At 37.8% G+C, this 18,070-nt stretch overlaps 1 long non-coding RNA gene across 1 annotated transcript in view; it reads left to right on the forward strand.

Moving 5' to 3' along the window:
- Window positions 1-8,314: 8,314 nt before the first annotated feature.
- The window catches only part of LOC138173517 (uncharacterized), a 104,305-nt gene continuing 94,549 nt past the window's right edge, over window positions 8,315-18,070 (forward strand). Inside the window, exon 1 of the long non-coding RNA XR_011171423.1 lies at window positions 8,315-8,750. This is a non-coding gene — a long non-coding RNA (uncharacterized lncRNA). The remainder of the gene's footprint in view (window positions 8,751-18,070) is intronic.

The following is an 18,070-nucleotide window of genomic DNA, read 5'->3' on the forward strand; positions in this document are numbered from 1 at the left end:
AATGGATGAACTGCTTCTGGTTGAGTCCTCTGGGACCAAGCAGAACAAGGCTAATAGTTCTTCAGATACTTGATGACAGTTATCATGATCTAAGTCTTCTCTTCCCTAGACTAAGCATTCCTAGTTCCTTGATGTGCTCCAGCTTGCCAGTAGTTTTCCTAAAATGTGATGCATGGAACTAAACATAACACTCAAGATATAGCACAACTAGGGCAGAATACAGCTGGAGTATAACCTCTTGAGTTTGGGTCACCATGTTTCTAATCATGGAGCCTTCATCACACCAACAGTATGACTCACATTGAGCTTGTAGTCCACTTAGACCCCCAGATCTTTTTCACAGGGAATGTTGTCTACTCACATTTTACTTATTTGTGAATTTTTTATGCCCATGGGAAATACTTTCCATTTATCCTTCTTACACTTCATCTCATCATTTCCAGCTCTCAAAATTATTTTGGATCCAGGTTCTGTCATCTAACTGTCCTTCCTACCTTTATTTTATTCTCAGTCTTTTTTTTTTTAAGCAACTGGGGTTAAGTAACTTGCTCAAGTTTACACGGCCCGTTATTTCTGGATGTGGTGCTAAGTATCAGAGCTCAGATTCAATCCCAGGTTCTCCTGACTCTGGGGCAGGTGCTCTTACTCAACTGTACCACCTGGCTGCCCCTAAGCAATTGGGGTTAAGTAATTTGCTCAAGGTTACACGGCCAGGTGTTTCTGGGTGGGTGCTAAGTGTCTGAGCCTGGATTCGATCCCAGGTTATCCCGACTCTGGGGCTGGTGCTCTTACTTGCTGTGCTACCTGGCCGCCCCTATTCACAGTCTTAATAAGTGTGCCACTGATGTCCTGGACGAGAGGATAAGAAGATGCTGAGGTCCAGATGCATGAGATAATGTGCTCCAACTCAAACAATAAGTAGAAGAGGCAGTATTTGAACCTAGTATAGAGGATCCAAAATTTAGAACGAGAAAGAAGAAAAGGCAGTGTAGTACAGTGGAAAGAGCACCGGATTTCCAGCCAGAAGAGCTAGATTTAAATTCTGTTTCTGTCATGTGTTGTCTAAACGACTTTAGGTTTTATCAGCAGTGTGCTGGTACAGGCTCAGCATGGGCTCTCTAAAAAAAAAGAGACTTAAAACACACTTTTAAGTTTAATGTGCCTTATTACAGCTCTTCATCTGTAAAACAGGCTGGATAAGGAAATAGCAAATAGCTCCAGTACCTTGCCAAGAAAACCCCAAATAGGGGTCATGAAGAGTTGGATATGACTGAAATGCCTCAACAGCAACATGCATTATTAACATTTCTCCATCACTTTTTAAAGTTTAGACAAAAAACAAAACAATAAATCAAATGACAGTCCTTTTGATTTGTAGCTTGCTGATTTAACCATTGGCACTTGCAATCTCGTGTGAGCTGGTGCCAGCACACTCCATGTATCTAAGGACCCTTCCAGCTCTCAGTCCTATTATCCAGAAATTCTTCATCCTTCTTTGTGATTGGCTGATGACATAACAGCTGAACATAACTAGATTCTACCTCTCACCAACTTTGGAACCTTTAGGAAACCATCCCTTAAAATATGAATGAGTCATATGGTACCAATCCTGGCATGCCAGGGTAGACTGAACACTACAGAAGTTATTTATCCAATGTTCATAGTTAGAAACCTTAAATAGGGAAGAATTAAAATGGGGATAGAAAGATTAGGGATGAAGAAGAGATGGGCTTGGGCATTTACAAAGCCAAATAGAGAAAGAAAGCAATTTATAAAGCTATGCCATGGACAGAGAGATATAAGTTTAAATTTTTTTTTGGAGGGTAGAAGGCAAGGCAGTTGGGGTTAAGTGACTTGCCCAAGGTCACACAGCTAATTAGTGTTAAGTGTCTGAGGCTAGATTTGAACTCAGGTTCTCCTGACTCCAGGGCTAATGTTCTATTTACTGTGCCACCTAACTGCCCTGATGTATGTCTAATTTAAATCATAAAATCATAATTTTGGAGCTGGAAGACATGTTTTGGAAGTCATCTAGCTCCAATGCCTTTATTTTATAGGAAACTAAGTCCTACAGATGTGAAGGGTCCAAAGTCACGCAGGAAGTAAGAGGCACAGGATTCAAACTCAGGTTCTCTGACTCCAAGTCCAGCCCTCTTTCTTTCATGGCACTGCGTTTCTTCATTAGAAATGTAACAATATAGCTTTTAAAAAGGAAAGAGGAAAAAAAGACAAAAAAGGTAGAAGCTTTGAAAAAATAAAGAGTAAATTATGTATCAAATGTATCCCCTAGATCCTTTGGCCCTGAAACTTTCTCGGCTTAGTTTAAGTGTTTTAAAAGCAAAACAAAAACAAAAAAATGACTTTGTAATCTGAAGTAGAAATCTCATTTTCTTTATAAAGTACAGAACTGGAAGAGAAATTATAGCCTATCAGTTTCAAGGCGATTTCTCCACTGCACTGTGCTTGGAAATGAAACTTCCGGAGCTCTTGGACAGTGCTCAGTTACTAGTAGGAGCATATAGGATTATGTTTACTGGTGTCTTGAGGACCCCTGGCTAAAGAGTGAGGGCAGCCAGGGACAAAAATAATTTCTCTCTTGAGTCTCATTTTGTATTCATTCTCCAGACACCAGATTATTTAACCGCATTAAGTAATCTTAGGGGTATGATTTGAAATCCACAAACACGAGGAAGTCAGCATTAAGGATGAAAATCTTAAGCTAACACTTCAGCCCCTGAGTGTTGATAGGGGAAATCATGCTGAAAGGAATGGCAGTAATCGCTTGGGTTAGGGGTTACTTTGAGATTCCCTTCCACCCCACTTTCCCAATCACTTCTGGTTCAGATTTTAAGCCAGCTTGTTGGTATTATTTCTTCCAAGGTGAATACTTTTAAATTCCATAAAATTCTTTGATTTCATATAAGTATAATGAGCCACTGGTTAATTTATTTATCCCCCCACCTCTCTCCCCTCTCCTTTCCTGCCTTCTCCCTCAATTTGTTCTCAGTCAGAATGAGCGTCAGTCTGGTCCTTCCATCACCATTTCCCCACGACTGTTTTGCCGATGTGTTCTTTATAGTACCTAGGAGAATCCTTTGTCCTTGGAGTGAAATAGTTTGGTGAGTTGCCCTTTCAATCTAAGGCAGGGAAAACACATCTAGCATTTAGAAGATACCTAAGAAATAAAGCATATACTCCTCAACCCTCCAGGGGCTTGCAGGCTAAATCCAAATGTTTTATATAGTTGTAAAGCAGCAAAGGGATAGATTACGTCACATAATTACGTCCTTGCCCCTTCCTCCAACCCCTAGTTATTTAAATCTTGAATTAGTTCAGAAGCTTAGAGCAATGAGATTCTACTATGTCTCCAGTCGTGTTGACATACTGCATCCATTTTCCCCTTTGCCCCTAAATGCCTCTAATTGGTTTATACAGTTTGTCTCAAAAGTCTTAGTTCAGCTTTAAGTCAAGACTTTTGGGACACCCTGTATATTTTTATATTCTTGACTTACTTTTCTCCAGGTTCCCCTTATGATTTCTAGTTCAAATATTAATCTCTCAAGTTATATACAATCCCCCTTCCTGGCTGATTCGGCCCCCTCCCCCCCTTCATTTCTAGGTCTTGATTTTCTTTCATCTTTTAGTGATCTTGGACACTGTGACATTCTGCTCTCCTAAATGTTCCCCTTCTCTGCCCTACCTCATTCCTTGGAACCAATATGGATGGCAGGTGTGGGAACATTTTGAGATGGGTTCTGCAAGGGATTGGTGACTCAGTACTTCCTGATAGCTACACAAAAGAGGGCAGATTGCTTGGCCTGTCCTAACATCAAGTGGAGACAGCAGAAAGGGGAACTGAAAGTAATTTGAGTGACAAAGAGGTTAGAAAAATCATGGCTGAAATGAATTCACCTTAATGGGGTTGGGGAGGGTGAGGGCTAGGTGTTTCTTTGTCTTAATGAAAATGGACAAAAATCAGCCCTCAGAATGAAAGAGTCTCCAAAATGTTTTGCTACTTGGAATTTATGGAACCCATCTGGTCCTGATTTCAGTTCTCACTAGCTTTTGGAAGAGGTTGCCTTGAATAGAAAGGTGAGGCACCCAGGTTTGTACCTCTGAAAGTTCATCAACTCTTCATCAGGAGATGATAATTGTCACATTTTTATCTTGTATGTCATTGTAATGACATATTAAATCAGTTATGTGCAAAAGCTTTGTTCAATACTTGGTACATAGTAGGTGCTTAAAAATACTTTTTGAGTGGAAGAAACTAGATTCTCAGGAAAAAAAATTGTATACACCATAGAGAGTATATTAGAGGGTTAGGAATGGAATCTTGAAAGGGAATAGCAGAGTCAGAAAATTGCTTTTAAGTTTTTTAAAATTATTTTTACAGTAAATGTTTCTGTTAAAGTACAGTTACAATATAGACTTTTTTCTAAGTGATCTAAAATTCTTTTTGATGCACAGAATTAATGCAGCTTGGTAGGTGGTGTTTTCTCCTTTCTTCATCTCCTTGTGCACAAGAAATTATCAATGATAAGTAGAACTGGAAAAGGAAGTGGGACAGTAACCAAGAGAAAGAGTGAGGGAAGACAACTGGACAGCTGGAACTGGAATGTTCAACTGGTGCTTGGAAGTATTTGAAGTCTGAGGGGAGAATCTCTAATGCACTGGGTAGATCCTCTATGGGAGGAAATGGGTAGGAATGCCACCAGATGAGGTGGTGTTATAGGTTGGGATCTGTGCCAGTGGAGGGAGTACCCATATTGACAAAATCTTGGTTCCATCTTAATACTGAAGTATCAAAGTATTTATCTCCATATATAATATAGTGAATTTTCAGTTCATCCTCTGGAGAGTTCAGTCTTTAGGAACTGCATTAATATGTTGGTTAATACAGGCAGAGGAGTAAGATGGTTTAAATGGGTGATTTTCTAAATAATTGAAGCTTACAATCTTTTAAATTTCCATCATTTCAGAGGATTCTTCCCCCTGCCCCGCCCCCCGCATTACAGTACTATTTACTTCCCTGTCTCTCTCTCTTTTTTTTTTTTTGCTTTTTGGAGGGCAATTGGGTTTAAGTAACTTGCCCAAGGTCACATGGCTAGGTTTTTTGCTTGTGTGTGTTAAATGTCTGAGGCCGGATCCAAACTCAGGTCCTCCTGACTCCAGGGCCAGCACTCTACTCACTGCGCAACCTAGCCGCCCCTGTCTCTCTCTCTTTTTTTAAATTAGCTTTTTATTGATAAAAGGGGTTTCTCATTATAAATATGTATTCAACTATGCTGTAGAGTGGATGTGAAGCACAGTGTCTATGGGCTTGCTTTCTTAAGGATATATCACTGAAGTCACCTGTGGGCATTTCCTCCAACAATGTATGTTGTGACCAACTTCCCTGTCATCTTCTGTAACTCTTGTCTATATCTTTCTGTAAATCCTTCTCTGAAGGTCACCCAACATGCTTAGGACTGATCACTAATTTTCTTTACCTCTTATGGATATTTATGGAACACAAGGGCCATTCATTGGTTTTTCCTTACTCTTGCCACATTATTACCCACCTTCCTTTCCTGTCATGCTTCTCTCTAATGACATCTTTTATGCCACTTGCCTTGTGACATTTTTGGTTGGTAACATATTGCTGCCTACTCATATTCACCACATGCCTTTTCATTTCCCTTTGAGTGACCTGAAACTTAATCTTTGTAGACTATGGCATGCTATAGTCAACTTACTTCCTCATAAAAACACAGTGTTCTATTTGCCTTACCAAATACAGATACAGACTGACACAGTGCTCCCTTTGGGGGCTCCTTAAGGTATAGATTTAGCACCCCCAAAACTCCAATTGTTCTAATTTCTGTCTCTTTAAAATTGACTCTCTGCTCTGCTCTCAGAGGGTATCCCGCTTTTTTTTTTAAACTGTTTCTAATGTTGCTATGGGTAGTTTCAGCATTGCTTTTCTTGCCCACTGTTGTTTTCTTTTCCCCCCTTCACTCTTCCCCTCCCCCCTTGTCTTTTCTGGCTCCTTTTGCTTCTGCCACATTTCTCTGCTTTTACAGAGTTCACTTACAGACATTGTCGACCAATCAGAACAAATCATAATGACCTAAGTGTGACCTTTGGTCTTTGTTGACCATTTTTCAATTCAACACATTTATCTAGTCTAGGATGGGTAAAGAATTGTTCCAAAGGTACAAAGAAAAAAAAATGGAACAGCAACTGTCCTTAAGGAATTTACCTCATTCAGAGAGTTTAAAGCAGGTACATGAGTTCGCAAATACAAACTATACGTAAAAGAATACAAAGTAATTACAAGACAGAGAGGATACTAATTACTTATGGGAATCAGGGAGCCCTCATCAGACGGTGGCATCTGAGTTATTCTCTGAAGGGAGCGAGGGATTCTATGAAGCCATGTGAGGACAGAGTGAATTCCAAGTATGACGGACTACTAGTCATTGTATTGCATTCAAAAAGATCTTCTCTTTTGTCATCTTAAAAAACCAGTATCTATATGTTTATGTCATAATAATCTCCTTACATACTCTCCTAATAGTCTATGCTTCTCCCCCACCCCCAAAAAAATTTCAAACAAAATGAACAAAGACTGTGATCATGTCTGTCTTTATCTGCCATATTTGGCATTCACAATCATCTGAACTTGAGTCAACATTGGATACTGCATTTATTTTGTATTCAGTTTCTTTTTTGTGTTGTTTTTATTTACACTACCAAGGTCATTTGTCTATATTGATGTCCTGGTTCTGCTTACTTTGCTCTGCATCAGTCTTCCCACATTTCTTTGAATTTCCCACATGTGTCTCTCATAGTGTTGTAATATTCCATCACATGCATGTATGTACTATCTGCTTAACCATTCCCTAGTCAATGGGCACCAACTTTGTTTCCATTTTTTTTGCTATCACAAAGAGTGCTGCTATGAATATGTTGGGATATATGTTGGAAGTCCTTCTTTTTGTCAAAATCTTCTCATAGTCAGACATAATTATTTTTCTTGTTCTTATTTCGGCAAGTATTTCACATACTTGATGACACTACAAACCTCATCTCCAGATAACTGAGGTATTACCATATATATGCACCCACATATAATCTTAAATGTTACTGACTGTGGTCTACATGGAGAGGAAAGCAACTTCTTTGTAGTTAACAATAAAAAATACTTGTGATTCCTAGTTTATATTCTTTTTTTTTTTTTGGAGGAGCAATTGGGGTTAAGTGACTTGCCCAAGGTCACACGGCTAGTAAGTGTTAAGTGCCTGAGGCCGGATTTGAACTCAGGTCCAACTGATTCCAGGGCCAGTGCTCTTTCTATTCACTGCACCACCCACCCTAGTTTATATTCTTGATAATGGTCCTGATCTATGCTCTGATGATGTTTCCATTTTACTCTCTTTTTTGTCTCTAACTCTTTTCTTTTGTCCTTCCTTTCCTATATCATATCTAATATACTTTACAGTATTTTGCTTTGAAATATAAAAGGGAATTCAACAACAACAGCAACAACAACGACAATGACAACAACAACAACACAGTATTGTAGATTCCTGGAGTTTTGTCCTATTTCTGCCTTGAATTATCTCTGTAATGATTGACAAGGTACTTTCTTTCTCTGGGAATCAATTTCCTCATCTGTAAAAAGAGGAGGTTGGATTAGATGACCATTAACATAATTTCTTGCTCAAAACTTGAAAGGCTAATTGAAAAGCATATAAGATACTTAATATGTACCCAGCACTGAGCTAAGAGCTGGGAATACAAATACAAGACTGAGATAGTCCCTGTCCTCAGGGAGTTTACATTTTAATAGGCCGATACAATACATATGCAGTAGTAGTTGTTGAAAAGGATACTTTGGTCTGAGAAGTCACAGGGATGGTGTATGGAGTTTTTAGCAGTAATAGTGATATTGATTTAATTAAAGTTTCCAGAGCAAAAGGGGGTGTGTGTGTGTGTGTGTGTGTGTGTGTGTGTGTGTGTGTGTGTGTGTGTGTGTGATATGTGACAATGGTAGGGCAGATATCAAGAAGGTAGCCAAGGCAGAAGGTTGATTGGTATGTGAAAAATGTGGTCTCATCTGAGGCAGGTAGATACAGTAGGCTAGATGAGTTAGTGCTGATTCACTCATCAATCAGGACAACTCAGTTCCACGGCAGAAATTCGGAAACCTAGTGGATTAAGAAAGCACATGTGAGCTGCATATACCAGCAGGTGGTCCAAGTTCAAAGGTCCTGAGATGGACCTTCCAAGTCTAAGAATAGGCAGCAGCTGAAGCACAGATAGATTTCCTTAGATCCACACTTCCCAAACAACTCAGAAGATCTGGACTGACTAGCCAGGCCTGACTCTTTAGCTCTTCATATTTTAGGATGACACTGAATTGCCCATCTTTTCCTTTGAGAAGCCTGACTCCTTATTGACTGATGCCCAGAACTTGAATTCAGGAACCCTAGACCAAGACTGGAAATATCTGGCTTCTATCTCCCAAGGGTAGAGCCCTCCTTTTCTCAGGATTGCTAGTTTTTCACTTGTGCTCAGAGAAAGAAAGAAAAAGCAGAAGGTGCCTAGAGCCACATGTTTGACAAACACAGGTTTTTGTTGCCACGTGCTGGTAGCTGCCACTGGGAGAGAAGAGATAGGGGAGAAAAATGCCTTCTCTCTCTTACTAGATGTCCAAGAGAAAGAACCTTCTATGATTTAATGAGCAATAGGAACTACAGGAGGTAGGTGTTTACTCTACAGAATGAATAGACTGATGAACTTTTCATACCTTTTATTTAACAGAAGACTCCTGGAAACTTATGGAATAGTTATTTCCTCCCCTTATTACTAAACTTTGGAGGGAAAAGTTAAAACCTATGAACTCAGACTGCTATATTATATAAAGTTATCCAATTATCTGGTTGGTAGGTCTAGTACTGTTTAGTGATTCAATTTTGCTATGACAGGTATGATCTGAGTATGAGTTTGTTATGTAATATTCCTTTCTAGGTGACTCTCTAGAGTCCTTGGTTCTCTTCCCAGCTCTTCAGTGTTATGTCGGCTAATTGGGCAAATCAGTCTATCTTCTCTTTATCTTGGTTTCTGTTGCTGAAAAAATTGGGATAATATGAATACTATTTATTTTTTCTCACACTGGTCTTTGTGATAAGACCAGTTAGCTATCAGGACTATTCCAGAGAACTGCCATTGAGCCTTCATTCCATAAGACAGGTTACAGAGAAACCTTGAGAATCACAGAGTGAGTTGCTTCCAAATTTGTTAAGTTATTGTATCACTGAATATTTCTTTTTTGTTGTTCTAGCTCTGTCATTTTATCAGTTCTAGCATTATCCTTTCACTGATTCAACTCTTCTGTAACTTTTAGTCATAGAGTTTCTTGGGAAACACTGAGATATTAAGTGACTTCCTCATGGTCACTTAGTACATGTTAAAGTGAAAGTATACAGACGCAAACGATTTAAACTCTGGTTTAAAGGACAGTTCTCTAGCCACTGTACCACATTGCCTCTCTAATGAATGCTTAAATATAACCCATTGGAGTCATGTTTTCATTTTCTTGTAAGATTTCTATAAGGAAAAAACCAGCTTTGCTAATTGATTTTTATTCTTTGAGGTAGAATATGAGCATGTGGATAAGGAGGACTTTCATAAGCTTCCTAAGGATTGCTTAAAAGGTTTGATTGGGTTCTAAACTATAGAATTATACAAGGAGATAGAATGTTGGGCTTAGAATCAGAAGGACCTGAGTTTGAATACTGTCTTAGACACTAGCTATATGACCACTGGAAAATCACTTAACCTCTTTGTGCCTCAATTTTCTCAACTGAAAAATGGGAAAAGTAACAGTATCCACCCCATAGGATTATTGTGAGGATCAAATGAAATATTTGTGAAGTGCTTTGCAAATGTGAATGTACTACATAAATATTAGTTATTCTTCTTCCTCTTCTTACTACTACTACTACTATTACTACTACTACTACTGTTACTACTACTACTAACTACTACTACTATTACTACTACTACTAACTACTACTACTATTACTACTACTACTATTACTACTAACTACTACTACTACTACTACTACTACTACTACTACTACTACTACTACTACTACTACTACTACTACTACTACTACTTCTCTTCTTGCACAAAGGGTTCAACTACACCAGGATACTTTTTGTTCTTCATACATAGCACTCCCTTAACCCACACTAGACCTTTGTAACTCTTTCCCGTATCTAGAATGCTCTCTCTCCTCCCCTGCCCTTCTTAGATTCCCATTTTCTTTTCTCCAAGGATCAGCTCAAGTACCATTGTTCTGCATGAAAACATCATGCTTCTCCTGGCTGCTAGTGCTTCCCCTCTCTCCAAATTATCTTGTCTCTTTTTTGGATACACTTATATATGTGAACCTTGCCTTGCTCCAGATTGTAAACTTGAGGGTAGGAACTATTTCACTTTTGTCTTCTTATCAGCAACATCTACCATAGTAGATAGATTAGTAATGACAGCTTAAAAATGGTTGTTGATGAAAAACAATAGACTTGGGCAAAAAAAAAAAAATCCTTTTTAATACCTACCGGATTAATGCAATCTCCTGTTCACCAAGGCACTTTTTGAAAACTTGTCCATCTCCCCTCAAATCTCCTATTGTTCCACTCCCCCTCCCCTATTCGTTAAGAATTTTGCCTCATATTTCATTAAAAATATTGAGGGTATTCACAGAGAGCTCTCTCTTCTTCCCATCTCCTCATCTCAAATAAGATGCCTTCTTCATTGGTTTTCTCCACCTCATTTCACATGAAAAGGTGATCCTTTTCCTTGCCAGGACAAATCCCTCTACATGTACATTCCATCTCATTTTCTCCAGCAAATTGTTCCATCTATTATCTCCATCTTTCACTTATCTTCAATTTCTCCTTCTCTGTTGGTTTCTTTCCTGTTGCCTACCAATATACATGTCTCCTCCATCCTCAAAAATTTTTCTCTTGACTCATCTATCTCGGCTAGCTTCCATACTATATCTCCTATATCTTCCATCCTTGCTTGAGAAGGTCTTCCACAATTGACCCTCCACTTCCTTTCCTCTTACTTTCTTTTTAATTTTCTTCAGTTTGGCTTATAGCCTCATAATTCAAGTGAAATTGTTCTCTCCAAAGTTACCAATGATCTCTTAATTGCCAATTCCAGTAGCCATTTCTAAATCCTCATCCTTCTTGATCTCTCTGCAGCCTTTGACCATATCAATTTTTTTTGATACCTTCAAACATCCAAAGAACAAAAAAAATAGAAAGACTAAAAAAAAGGAAAAGAAAGGATCCTACCAAATTCTTTATATGATGCAAATATCATTTTGATATTTAAACTAGGGAGATTCAAAACAGAAAAGATAACTGTAAAAAATATTTTTATTTTTTGACCAAAATTTTCAAATAAAATGTTAGCAAAAAGACTATAGCAACATTTTATAGAAATTATATATTATGACCAGGCTTAATTTTTTTTTACCAGGAATTCAGGGTTAGTTCAATATTAAACTAGAAACATATTAATAATAAGAACAACAAAATATTGTGGTTATATACATTGATAAAGAAAAAGGTTTTGAAAAATACAACATCCATTTCTGATCAGATACTAGAAAACATAGAAATAAATATTTTTTTCCCTTAATATGATGAGTAGTATCTATCAAAACCTGGAACCAGCCCAAATTTTGAATATCATGGGGATCATTATCATGGAAATAAACTAGAGGGTTTTCCAAAAGGATCAGAGCAAAGTATGGATGTCCTTTTTCACCACTATTATTTGATATAGAAATGCTAGCCATGACAACAAGATAAGAAAAACAAATCAAGGGACTAAACATGGGTAAGAGGAAACAAAATTATTGACTTTTGCAGATGATATGGTAGTTTACTTAGAGAACCCTAGCAAATAAAATAAGTTAATTGAAACAATAACTTTAGCAAAGTTGCAGAATAAGTTAAAGAATACAAATTAAGTCTACATAATTCATCAGTATTTCTGTATGTTACCAAGAAAACTAGCAGTAAGAGAGAGAAAGAGAAATTCTATTTAAAATAACTATAGGATATATAAAATACTTAAGAATCTGCCTACCAAGGTGTACATAGGAACTATGTAAATATAACTGCAATACACTTCACAAAAACAGAGACAGACCTAAATAATCAGAGAAATATTATTTGCATATGAGTAGGTTGGGCCAATATTTTTCATACTGGAAAATCTACCTAAATAAATTTACTTTTTCAATGCTATGCCAATCAAACTACCAAATGATTACGTTTGGTATAAATATATATTTTATATATATAAATATATATATATATATTTTTATAGAGACAGAAAATAATAACAAAATTCATCTGGAGGAACAAAAGATCAAGAACATCAAGGGCAATACTGAAAAAAGTTGGAAAGAGGCTTAGCAGTACCACATCTTAAACTATCATACAAAGCAATAATCATCTGAACTATTTGGTACTTTTTTTTTTTTTAAAACAACTACAGATAGATCAGTGGAATAGATTTGGTTGGAAATACATAGAAGCAAACATATTAGCATACTGTTCAATAAACCCAAAAGATCCAGCTTCTAGGATAAACACTCACTATTTGACAAAAATTATTGGGAAAACTCAAAAGCATTCTGGTAGAAATTAGATTTAGACCAACACTTAATACTAAATACCAGGATAAGCTCCAAACAGATGATCCATGACTTCAATGTAAAAAGTTCACATCAAAAACAAATTAAAGAATATAAGAAGAAATTGCCTTTCAACCTTATGGATAGGGGAGGAATTCATGACCAAACAAAGGATAGAGGGGGTCATAGAAAATAAAATGGGAAGTTTCAATTATACTGAATTAAAAGTTTTGCACAAACAAAACCAATGCAGCTAAGATTAGAAAGGAAACAGTTAACTAGCCAAAAAAAAAGTTATTTAGAGTCAGTTTCTCTGATAAAGGTTTCATTTTCAAGATATATAAGGAAATAATTCAAATTTATAAGAATAAGAAGCTTTCTCCAATTGATAAATGGTTAAGGTATGTGAATAGGCAGTGGTCAAGGGAAAAAATCCAAGTTCTCAATAGCCAAGTGAAAAAAAAATTCTCCAAATCATAATTACAGAAATTTGGAAGTTTTACTTTATATGTATCAAACTGGAAAAGTTGAAAAAAATGACAAATGTAGGAGGGACTGTGGGAAAATAGGCATATTGATGAACTGTTGGAGGAACTATGAATTGATCTAGCCATTCTGGAAAGCAATTTGGAACTATGCCCAAAAAGTTGCTAAGTTTTGCACACCCTTTGACCCAGAGATACCATATACTAATCCTATATCCCAGGGAGATCAAAGAAAGAGGGAAATGACCCATACGTACATAAATATTTATGACAGCCCTTTTGTGGGGTCAAAGAACCAGAAACTAAGGAGGTGTCCATCAACTGGGGAGTGGCTGAACAAATTATGGTATATGAATGTCATTGAATACTACTGTGCTATAAGAAATGATAAAAAGAGATGGTTTCAGAGAACTTTGGAAGACTCATGAATTGATGTTTTGTGACATGAATAGAACTTAAGAATGATTTATTTGGTGGCAACAACCTTATAAAAATGAACAACCTTGAAAAGCTTAAGAACTCTGACCAATGCAATGAATAACAATGATCCCAGAGCCAATGACAAATAGTGTTACCCACCTTCTGACAGAGAGTGGATGGATTCAATATGCAGAACAATGTATATATTTTTGGACACGGACAATGTGAAAATTGTTGTCTTTTCATTTGTGTTACAAGGGTTTAAAAATTTTTTTAGTAGTAAGGTGATGTGGGAGGGAGAGAAAATAAATGTTTTAATTGAAAAATATTTGAATATTTAAAATGCTTGTTGATTGTTTGATAGGTTCAACCCTTGTGGCATCCATAATATATTTACATCTGGAATCTGGTGTACCATACATAGCTCTGTCTACTTCAAGAAAAATTGAATGGATCCAGAAGGTCCAGAGAAGGGCGATTAAAATAATCAACAGAATGGGGAGGATAGGAGAAATGACTAATATATGCATTATATATAAGATTATGATTGAAATTTATTTTCTCCCAGAGGGCATAAACCTCCTTGAGGGCAGAGATTATGATCTTTTTTTGTCTCTGTAACCCTAATGCCTAGTGTAGTATTTGGCACATATCAGAACCTTAATAATACACTTGCTGATTGACTGATTGATTTGGTTGAGAATGAACACAGTTTGAGTACCCAGAAGCTTTAAACCTCTCTACTTAAGATGAATGAAATAAATTCCACATGGCTAGTGAAATCAAGGAACACAGTAAACTCTAGGTACGTGTACTGTATCCACCAGAGGTGGTGTAGATTCTAAGTGTATATTGCTTCAAAAGTAGTTTAGATAAATTCTCAGGAACATAGATTCAGAGCTGTCAGGGGACTTGATGGTCATCTGGTTCAATGATTTCATTTTACCCATGAAAAAAAGAAACTCAGAGGGGTTTCAAAACTTGCCTACCATCATAAAGATAGAACACAGCAGAGTCCAGGATTTAAATCCTGGTCCTCTGAGCTCAAATCTGGCACTTTTTTTGCTGTAGACAAGGTGACAGATTCATAAAGGCTATTAAGGGGAATTAGGATTGTTTGGGGGAATGATTCTAAACAGTAAGGTTGACATAAAATATACTAAGTTTCCTGGTGGTACCATTAGAGACTGATTTCTGAGTTAGCTGGTTTACCATAGAAATCCTTACTGGTCTTAACTTTTAAGTTCCCTATTTCTAGAAGAGAGGCAGATCTCATATTTTATAAACATGGAATAATGGAAATTGTGGTGGACCAGGAATCAGAACACCTGTGTTGTAGTTCTGTTCTGAAATCAGCCATCTGTATGGCCTTGGGCAAATCAATCAATCAATCAACAAGTATTTATTAAGTGTTTACTATGTACCAGGCACTGCACTGGGGATGGAAGTACAATGAATAAAACGATTTCTACTCCCAAGAAGCTTATGCACTAATGGACAAGTGTGTGTAATAAATACATATAAAAATACAGTAAAAATATGAAGTGAATAAATGCAAATATATGCAAAGCAGTCAAATCAAAATAGTCTGGGAGAAAGAGCATTAGCAGTTGAGGGGTTCAAGAAAGATATTATGCAGAAAATGGTGCTTGAACTGAGTCTACAAGGAAGAAAGGGACTATGTGAAATGTAGATAAGTAGAAAGTGCCTTCTAGGAACATGGAATGTCCAGTGAAAAGGTATAAGGGCAGTCATGAGTGAGAAACAGAGGGAAGGTCAATTTGGGTGGATTGCAGATTATGGGAGGGGGAGTAATATCCTATGAGACTGGAAAGATAGGTTGGGTAGAGTTTTCAAAGCTAAATAGAGGAATTTATATTTTATTCTAGAGGCAATAGGAAATTGTTGAAGTGGAATTAATAGAGGAGTCACGTGGACAGACCTATGTGCTTAAAGAAAATGATTTTGGCTGCAGTCTTTAGAGTGAACTGGAGTAGTTAAGGTCTTGAGGTAGGAAGACCTATTAGGAGGCTATTACAATACTCTAGGTGAGAAGTTAGGAGAACCTCAGCTTAGGTGGTAGCTATGTGGGTAGAAAGAAGAAATGTGAAAGATGCTGTGAAGGTAAAATTGGCAATGTTTGGTAAATGATTGAATATAGCACATGAGGAAGAGTGAGAGGGTAAGGATAGTACTAAGGTAACACACCTGTGTAACTGGAAGAATGATGGAAACTTTGGAAGAGGGGAAAGTGTTGGGGGAAAAGATAATTTCAGTTTTGGACACATTAAATTTGAGATGTCTTTGGGACATCCAGTTTGAAAAGTCCTATGGGCAATTAATGATATGTTACTGAAACTCAGAGGAGAGACCGGGGCTGGATGTGCAGATTTGAGAGTCATCTGCGTGCGGATGATAGTTAAACCCATAGGAACTGATGAAGTTACTGAGAGAGAAGGCAGAAGGAGCAAAGAAGAGGGGCTAGGAGAGAACTTTGGAGAATATTCACAGATAGGAAGTAGGATATTGATGATGAGGCAGAAAAGGAGATGGAATAGGAATGGCACTAGACAGATAGGAGGAGAATCAGGAGAGTAGTGTTACAAGAACCTGAAAAAGCAGAGTTTCTAGGAGTTAAGGATGCTGACCCATGTCAAATACAGCTGTTGTTCTTTGGCCTTCATTCTTTTTTTAAAATTATTTTTAGAGGGCAATTGGGGTTAAGTGACTTGCCCAAGGTCACACACAGCTAGTAAGTGTTTCAAGAGTCTGAGGCCAGATTTGAACTCAGGTCCTCCTGACTTTGGGACAGGTGCTCTATTGACTGTGCTGCCTAGCTGTCCCTCTTAACTTTTGCGAGAGTTATGTACAGTTGAGTGATGAGGTTGGAAGCTAGAATGTAACAATATGGGGGACAGAAATGAGTGACAGGTGAAGTGAAGGCAGTGAATGTAAACAGTTTGCTCAAGGAGTTTGATTAAGGAAAGAGAGGAGAAATATAGAATGATAGCTTGAAGGGATGGCAGCACCTAGTGATTTATTTATTTATTTATTTTAGTATAGGGCTGAATTGTATATGTTTAAAGAGTACTAGTGGGGAAGGAATCAATAGACAGAGAGGGATTGAATACTCAAGAGTGGAGATGAGAGCAGATGAGATCAAGTACATATGTATAGGGGTTGGCCTTGGCATGGAGAAAGGCCATCTCTTTGTCAGAGACAGAGAGAAAAAAGGAGAATGATGTCAAGAGGTTTTGAGATGAGGAGAACAGAAGAAGGAACTCATGTGAGACAGCCTTGGTGTTTTCAGTTAAGCATGAGGCAATGTCCTCAGGTGAGAGACAGCAGGAAGGAAGAGCTGTGGAAGCCGTAGTGCACATAGTCCCTCATTAGCATTGGCTAAAGCATGAAAGAAGGCTTGGAATAGCCTTTGTTGGAAAATTAGGGAGGGGAAATATATATATTTTACTATATAGCAAGGCCTAGTGGAGGTTGGATAGCCTGAATTTGTAAGGTACTTGGGAAGTATGTTTGTGAGATTTCCTCCACTTGCATTTAGCAGCAAATGAGTAGGAGCAGAGGCAGTGGATGATGATGGAAAGGCTGGTTTGGCAAGAGAAGAGTGTTGGTAAGACAAGGGGGCAAAGTGTTTCAGAAGAGTGTAGAGTTAAAATGGCCATTAGATTAAAATTTAAGAAGGAAGAAAACGAATTCAGAGCAGAGATGTGACCTGAGAAAGTATTGACGGGTAGAAGGGACGTCTTGCTGGTGGTGGAAGGAAGGATGTAGGAGGGATAAGGTATAGGGAAAGGTGGAATGAAAGAGTGAAACACACATCCCCACCCAGGAGAGGTGAGCCTCATGCTGCATGCTGTGTACACAGAGGGAGATGTGACTATTATTTGGAAAAATGCTGAGCACCAAGCTTTATACCGATGGACGAGAACTTGATGGAAGATGCTTGGGAGAAGGACTTGGGGAGAGATGTGTTGAGAGAGGTAGCTCTCCTAAATGGTGAGTATCTAATAGGAGTCCTCAGAGCCAGATACATGTGGGGAAAACAACCCCTCTCATATCCCTGGATGTGTAGTGCTTCCAACTCTAGGGACAGCTGAGAGTAGTTTCTTATTGTTGACATAGTTCCTTCTCTTTTTGGTTGAGCTGAAGGGTTTTATCTCACTTCCAACTGAAGGGCTTCTTTACTGCTGTCTTCATTGCTCTATTGTAATCTGTATAAAGTCCTCAGCTTCTATTTACTGTTTTGTTTGGATAAATTGGTTTACTTACTATTCACTATTTCTGTTGGTCTTTTGTGTAACTGGTGTTTGGTGGGAAGGAGCCAAGCTGGTATTAAGCTAATTCCTCCTTTTGAGAGTAGTGAGGGAAAGTTGAATTGAGAGAGAGAGAGATTGAGAGAGAGAGAGAGAGAGAGAGAGAGAGAGAGAGAGAGAG

The sequence above is a fragment of the Petaurus breviceps genome, unplaced genomic scaffold (genome assembly GCF_028583685.1).
Source record: "Petaurus breviceps papuanus isolate PSGF00001 unplaced genomic scaffold, PetGlider_PUasm1.0 582, whole genome shotgun sequence".
In the NCBI taxonomy this organism is placed as follows: Eukaryota; Metazoa; Chordata; class Mammalia; order Diprotodontia; family Petauridae; genus Petaurus; species Petaurus breviceps.